The sequence below is a fragment of the Oreochromis niloticus genome, linkage group LG6 (assembly GCF_001858045.2).
Source record: "Oreochromis niloticus isolate F11D_XX linkage group LG6, O_niloticus_UMD_NMBU, whole genome shotgun sequence".
In the NCBI taxonomy this organism is placed as follows: Eukaryota; Metazoa; Chordata; class Actinopteri; order Cichliformes; family Cichlidae; genus Oreochromis; species Oreochromis niloticus.
The window spans coordinates 18788190-18795684 of record NC_031971.2 but is presented as its reverse complement, the minus strand read 5'-3'; positions in this window follow the sequence as shown (position 1 = coordinate 18795684).

Sequence of the window (7495 nt, the reverse complement as noted above, 5' to 3'; positions counted from 1 at the left end):
GTCTATATATACAATAATTATCTTTCTCCTGTCACAAAGCCATGTGTAAAACCCCTAAATACACTAGTGTTGTTGTGTGGGAGGAGCGCAGGGAAAAACTACAGCATGTGATCACTCCTTGCACATCCAAACTATCAAACAGCCCTCCTTCTAGTGCTGTCTGAGCACCGGATACGAGCCAAACCCTGTACCTTGCAGCTGCGTGCCCAACATGTCAGATGGGGAAAAAAACAAATGCATGCAGACACCCAAACATAGATTTACATGTAGCACACTCAAAGCAAATGTGCGTGCAAGCAAACAAAGAGCATATACAAAGGCTCAGATGCAATCAGTCACAGAAGCTCAAATTGTACGGTATGTATGACCTCGAGTGATGTAGTCATCATAGCGGCGTGCTGTCTCTGACAATTGTCCCTGCCGCGCCCTTTTGAACACTTGTGAGCTAGCTAATGAAAAGCTTAAGATGGGCATGTCAGTAACAACAGTACAGACGCACACTGACACACACACACAACTTATCACTGGTACGGCACGTGTGCATTTTTTAAAGATTGGCAGAGCCCAGCTGAGAAACTGATCCTCCAACCAAAATATATGGTGTCCCTCATTTGTGCACTATGTGATATTTGTTCTGGGTCACGCCATCATTTAGCAGGAGTAGTAAAAAGTAAATTAAAGTGCAGAAGTGGTTAAAAATGTTTCTGCTGAATATTAGATTGGAAACTCTCGGGTAAGTGCGTGAGATATGGAGCCCTGACGCTGTCGTCACATGCTCTGGGATGGTCCTAATTTCCGCATTGGGAAGTTGTTCTGCAGACTTCTGTGTGTTCATCTGACCTTGAATTGGATTGTGGAAACAACATGAAGATGGGTCGCTTTTTAAAGAACACATCGGCAGGTGTTTCCAGTAAAATATTACTTTGCAAATCAGGTGCCTAAAAGTCTGAAATTTCCATAGTTTCTGAATAGTTGTCCTGGCTTGCAAGGGTGTTTTCCCAGTTGGGAAATTTATTTTTACCTTTTCCAGCTCTGCATGAATGTGCAATTAGCATAAAATTCGAAAACATAAATAGGTGCTTCCCATTAAACTACAAATTTGTGTGTGGTTTTACTTCTGGCCTGTGTTCAGCTAAAATAAATGAGATGTACTGTCTGTTTGACAGTTACCAGACACAGTTGTTGGTGGGTTTATTAATATTTTTTTTTTCATTTCTGACAAAGCAAGTTTTTCCTGATTGATGGTTTCATAGGTTAGCTGCTACACATGCAGGAAAAAATTAACCGTAATAGTTAAGAATGTCTAAGTACTCGAGTATTTCACTCTCAGGCTGATTGATGTTGATGTTTTCTACAATCAAAAACTACAAATCTTCAAAGCTGCCTTTCAAGCCGACAGGGGCTGGGTGTCTCACTTCCAGTGAATACACGGAAGTGCACAGTCACAAGTCACAACAAGTCCAGAGGTTAGACGCAATGGCACAGCAGGGATCTGCAAATCCAGACATCCTGACAGGGAACCTCGGCAGGATATCAAACTCGCTTCTGAACTGTAAGACAGGAGCCTCGGTTTTTCTTTTTGTTTCAGAAACAGAGCGCTTTCATTTGCTGATATTCAGCCATTATGAGGAGAAAATCACATCCACTGGTGGGTGGTCTGTCACCATATGTCTGTGTTGCCCACCCACAGGAGAAGATTGGCCTGGTTTGCATATTTATAGGAAGGATGTTTGCTGTTGGAGCTGTTTGAGTGTATGAATTAGCTTAAGTTCGCCAGTTGCCATGGTCACCGATATGGTTGTTTTATTTGAGCCTGCCCCCCTCCAGGCTTCCTTGACTTTCTGTAGCTGTATGGGTCATGCTGTTGTCTGTGTTTCCGCCTGGTGGGACTTTTTCCCCCCTCACTACTAAACCACTCCAGCATGAACATAAATATTTAATAAAAGTGAATCAAGCAGAAAATCTATCATGATTTACACATCCTACATGGCACATTATGGATGCAGCAGTGCCACGCACTCAGGTTTTAACACTGCATGAGATCGTGGAGGACGCATGGAGGACATATGCCACAGCAACATGGTGCTGTCAGGACAGCACAGTGCCCAGGAGGGGAAGGAGGATGTGACAGTCGCTCTACCACATGCCAGGTAGGCAGAGGAACCCAGGAACTGGGAGGGAGTCCAAGTGAGAAGAGCCAGACACAGAAAATGGTCCAGAGTCCACCGCTAGTTCCACAAGAAAAGAGGTCGGACCAGAAGATTTGGAACGGCAAAGGATAGCTGAACAGTTTGTCACCTTTCAGCCTCTCGTTGTGTTGACAGAAGTCAGCTCCGTGGGAGGAGCTGCACAGATGGAGAAAGCTGGGCATACTGTATGGAGGGACATGGGACTGGAGAGGAGGGGAAAAAATGTTTGGTTTTTTTGTGGCCTCGGTGTGCACGAATAAACCCGACAAAGTCACTAACAGAAGACCTAAAGAGCAGTGGCCTCCAAAATAATAAAACCCCCTATTTAAAAAAACAAAAACAAAAAAAACAAGGCTCACATCACATCAGAAGTTCCAAAGCTGTTTCATCATCTGTTAAGAACATGTTTTTAAACTATATAGGCCCTGAATTCATCCAATCTGTGAGCATGTGTACATCATATCATATCAGTGTCATCCTGAGATTAGCACAGACGTTATTCAAAGAGACGTGACACCCAGCACATTGACTGTGCGCTCGGACTGTGACGCTGACAAGGCGAATACTGACCTTACAAAACAGAAAAAAAAAAATGATGGCCTTCTTAAGTCATCAGAAATGTTGCAAGACAAAAAGATTAAAAGTGATGATTGTGGAAGGGAAATGTCTTTAAAAAACCCAATTAGATAACAAAAAGAATGGATGGACGGTAGATACCATCTACAGAAGAGAGGCGTGGCTGATTAATAGTATAGAGCATGTAGATTGTACCTACACACAGATTATGACCTGGGAGGACGTCAAACAACTTCATGGTGATAGGATCTGAGTCACGTGACATTGTCTCGACCTGGAGACAGGGCCGAGAGACAAAAGGCAAAACCAACACACCACTTTGAACAGAAATAAAGGGAGCGACGAGGAGTGGCATTTTGTGTCTGGGACTGCCCAACACATCTGACAGAAAGAAAGACCTCTGATGGTTGGAAGCCTGCCAACATCAAAGGCTTCGAGTCGGGCCCGAGATGAGACTTGAGCTCAGAGGTTTTGTTGTGCGACGAACTACAAGCTTCACCATGACAGCGTCCTGCCTTTTAAAAGCACAACGATGTGACGCAACAGTTCTCAGCACACCTTCTTTGTTGTCCTTTACGGTAAAATGTTAAAATAGAAAACTCGTTTTCACCTGGGTTTTTTTTAGCACTCTTTAACAGTTCTAATTAAACACTGATAAGTACAGTAAATAAGTAAATAATATTACATGATGCAATCTGATGTGTGGCTTGCAGCACAGTAGTTGGGCAGACTTATTACCTGTTGTGGACACACCCCACCTCGCCCTCAGGAACATTTCCAGACAGTTAATTCATTGGTATTTCTTTACTGCATCAACACCTATGACACACAGGACTCTTTGGAAAACACATCAGGATAGACGAAGGAACGTGCAATTTCAATGACTAAGACTGTTTGTGTCAGCGTCTACTACACAAAACATGTGGTGCGCTGTATCACGCTAATACTGAGTGGTTAATTTTCAATAGCATGTGTGAAGTCACATGAGGCGTTGGTACTTTTTCACTCATGTGAATATGAGGTGTTGCTCGAGACCAATCAGAGCTTGCTCATAGTGAAAAAAGAAATTTACCTACATGCATGAGCATGAACACTGAATTTTTAGATCTCAGCTTTAACTCTGTGCGCTCTTGGATTCGTCTTTACGGCTTGATTTTTACTTCGTGGTGCAAAAATGGCAGAACGCAGACCATGCTGAGGAACTTTGGCCCAGAGGATGGGAGGAGGGATGAGACGGAAGGAAGGTAGCCCGTAAACAATCAGTGTCAACAAGATAAACAACTCCCTAAGTCTGCAAATCCCTCTCCCCTTGTCGCTCATTAGCGTTCCTGATTTACAATCACACTGAAGCCCCACGAGTACACTGCAGCCTGGCTGCAGGGCTGGTAAAGCCCAGATAGAGGTGTTTTATTACCAACCCACCACCTTATTTGAGCTCAAACTTTTTGGGCATTAAATTAGACGAATATATATTTACTGAAATAACACCGTCCTGGAACATGGTTATAGTTAAAGATCAAATGATAACCAAGTAAATGAAATTGAAATGTCTTGTCATTTCTTGCCACGTCTTTGCTGTTTGCTGCCTCGGCTGCTTCAGATTATTAATTACTGAAAACATCTTTATGACTCATGGGAACAACTGTAAGTGTTGTGAGACTAGCGTAGAAGTCTCATGTAAAAGAAAAAAAGAAGTAACCCCAAATTCAGTCACTTAATGGAGGCGTTTTAGGCTGTTTCCTGTGAACATCTCTGTGATTAGGGGATTATCACTTTGAAGCTGGTTGCCTAAAAAAGTGTTTTCGATATTTTCTTTGTCAGTGGTGACTAAAAATGGAAAACGTTGATTAAAATTGAAACCTTGCATTTTCATTTCACTGAATCTTCACCTTCTTTGATTTCTTGTCATCACAGTTAAGCCTTTGCTTTTGGTTTTCAATAACTGTATGTGGAAGGTTTCTGCAGATTTGGGTCTTGGTGTAGCATGATTATCTTACACGAAGTACACGAAATGCCTGTGTTTGTTTCTTTGTCCATGAACTCCTCCTAGATCATCGGGAGTTGAGCAACCAAACTAGGCACACAGATATATCCTTAGGCTTCTGAGGGTTCTTATCTATATCAGACATTATGTTGTGACAATGTTACCTAGAAAAAAACCTAGCAACCGGCAAAAATACCTGTTTTTAGCATTTATGCACCTGTGACACCTTATAAAAGCATTATGTCAGTTTTCAGTTCATGACAATAGCGTCTCATTTATATCCACTAAAGTTTAATTGTGCAGGCCTAGCAACTACCTAACAACAGGCTAAATGGGCGATTTTTAGCACCCCTGTTTTCCCCAGTTTTCATTTGTTTATTTGTTTGTCTTATTCACACTGAGAAAAGTAAGTATATCAGTTTCACAACAGCACAACCAAGCCAAGCAGTTCTGTACTAGTAAAAATAATATTCCAAACAAGGAGAAGAGAAACAACTTCAAAGCCCAAAATGAAGAAGCACGTAGTTTCATTTTATTCAAAGATATTTATATATTAAATAAACACAATTTTTAAAAAAAACAACAACATTAAAATCACAAACAAATGCAAAAAATACTGGCATATACAGTTTCTGATCATATTCTTACATTAACATACAGTAAATAAACCCCCCTAACATTAGTTTAATGCAACCACTATTAAAAAAGCCAAAAATAAAGTCTCTTCCTCAGTTGACTTTATGACCTAAATTTCACAAATAGTCATAATGCTCTTATTCACAGTTCAGTGCTATTAATTTGCAGCACAAATGCCATTGGTCTGAGGCCAGATGGGGCTATAGCGTTGAGGCATTTGACTATGATGGAATGATGGATGAGGGGGTGTGGAAAGAAAGAGCAAGTGGAGAGAATTGTCATTTGTACGACAGGCCTGAAGCAATGAGCAATGCAAGGCCTGGGCTGCTGTGATCATAGAGCATGCAGATGATAAGTCTATAAATAGGCGTATGCAGCAGGAGGGACAAAGGCTATTTCTACTCATATGATGCAAAGGGATTGTTGGACTTCTGCACTGTAATGAACGCTTGAGAGGTTGACCAGTCATCACTTTGAAATTTAAGTTCAGGTATATAAAATGTGTGAGCCTGGTGTCTGATTTGGCCACGCTGTATTTCTTTTTAATGTCTAGTTTATGTCTGTAAAAATACTCTGGAGATGCCTACATGACAAAGTCTTTCCGGTTTTATTTTAAACTAAAATAATTTAAAATTCTAAGCACACATTTTTTATTCTGCACAAGAAATTTGCTGTCTTTCCCTTTGCATCTACTCAGTAGGACTTACCAACCATGCAAACTTCTTTGTGAAACATGTTTTGGCTGAATTTTCCACTGCAACCGAATGGGTTGTCAAACTATGCCACTGAATAATTACAGCAGCCCAAAAGCCACATCTTTCTACTTAAGTGCACTCGACTAAGAGAGGAAACAGAAGTGATAACATGCACAAGATGATGAATGCATGCTTGCATAAAGGATCTTTGCAGGATCAAGGTCAGTTTACTTGTAGGCATTTGTTTTATAGTGCTGACCTCCCCTTGAGGTCAAACAAATGCTCATACAACAAAACCCAGAGGAGGCAAACACACCCACTGTGTCTCCGTAAGCTTGTGGCCTTCTGCGATCAGAAACCAGCAACAAGATTATGCAGGTTTCAGTGGCACAGTGCATCAAATGCACATGTGGGCCTATGATAAGAAGTGTTCAAGTTGCCTAACGTCTCTGTAATTACCCAAGAAATAGTCATGAGATGTAGTCCAAATGCAGCATCAGGCCCGGCCGGAGAAAATGCAGCAACTGAGCTGTTGTGAAACACTTGCATTCTATGTGTGATGGGTTATATTCTCACTATGACTGTACCCAAACGCCGCGAGGCTAATTTCGTCTCTGTTTACTGTGCTCTTCGAGCACGGATATTCTCAGGCCTCCTTGGTATTGTCTAAATTCAAAGGAAACACAGACAGAAAAAAGCAAATTCTTCCTTTTTTCTGATCTGTATGTAAATAATTGCACGGGAGGAGAAATCTGCTTGCTGACAAGCAGGCATGCCTCATAAATGTGTATTAAAAGGAAAAACAAAGCATGGAAAGCATTCATGCAATCCTGCCTGTTACATTTCTCAATGCATTTATTTATTTTAGGGGCCAAAAACTTGCATTATTACGCAAAAACAAGAGTTCAAGCTGACACTCAATATTAAGTCATGCAAAACACAGGAAATAAAAGCTTTGGATGTCCATAAATTCATATACAGCTTGATTCGCACCTGACTGTGGTTTCTGCATGGCTTGAGCTGACTGAACCAAATTCTGAAACCATTTTTTTTTTCAAAATGTCAAACGATCTAAACTCACCCGCATCCTGAACAACTTGTACAGTTTTAAGTGGACTGAAAATTCTCCAGCTGATAGCAGTGACATTACAGTTAATATAACATAATGCTTATAAAGATGACATTCAAAATTTAGCCTGTTTGCGGTGTGCTTTTATAAAGATGGTAATGTATTTCCATTTGAGTTGGTTTGGCTGCTTGTGGCAACTGTACACAGCTTCACACATTTTAGCTGTTTTCTTTTTTTTCTTTGCACATCGCACTTGTAAACTTGCTGACTGTCACAGACTTAATGTGTACTGTATTAAACCTTGCAATTCATGATATACTGCCTGCAGTTTAAGCCCCACAAGGAC